Here is a 472-nt window from a genome sequence, read left to right as displayed (position 1 = left end):
GCCCGGATAGCTCAGTCGGTAGAGCATCAGACTTTTAATCTGAGGGTCCAGGGTTCAAGTCCCTGTTCGGGCGTCAGTCTTTTTCCCTTCGAACGAAGAATGACGAAAAGTTTAATTTCTGCTCTTCGACAAAAATGAACACACGAACGATATTCATCGCTGCAGCAGACATACCCATTTTAAAGCTGTATGTATGTTTTAAACCTTCAGTCATATAGTTCTTACAAGCTGCTTTGAGCAGTTTTTTCTAAGTTGCCTCAGTTTTTTCTCCTTTTATTAGTTTTGTTTAAGATAGTTTTCCTAAGTGCAGCAAATCTATTCTCTCAAAGAAGTCTACTTAAGATCAGTCATTTGGATCCAGTGCTGAACAGATGAAAGAAGACAAGGAGACTGTGTAGAATGAGGAAATATGCAAAGGAAGAACAAAGAAAAAATGGAATGGTCACCATTCCAAGTAGCCAGATGTCCTGGG

At 39.8% G+C, this 472-nt stretch overlaps 1 non-coding gene across 1 annotated transcript; it reads left to right on the top strand.

Annotated features, from left to right (window-relative positions):
• trnak-uuu (transfer RNA lysine (anticodon UUU)) lies at positions 1-73 on the top strand. The gene has a single exon. It is a non-coding gene; the product is annotated as a tRNA-Lys (tRNA).
• Positions 74-472: the final 399 nt, after the last annotated feature.

The sequence above is a fragment of the Mchenga conophoros genome, linkage group LG19 (genome assembly GCF_057382185.1).
Source record: "Mchenga conophoros isolate Kocher_MC1m ecotype Shallow Benthic linkage group LG19, M_conophoros_male_GT1.1, whole genome shotgun sequence".
Classification (NCBI taxonomy): domain Eukaryota; kingdom Metazoa; phylum Chordata; class Actinopteri; order Cichliformes; family Cichlidae; genus Mchenga; species Mchenga conophoros.
This window is presented reverse-complemented; position numbering and strand designations above follow the sequence as displayed.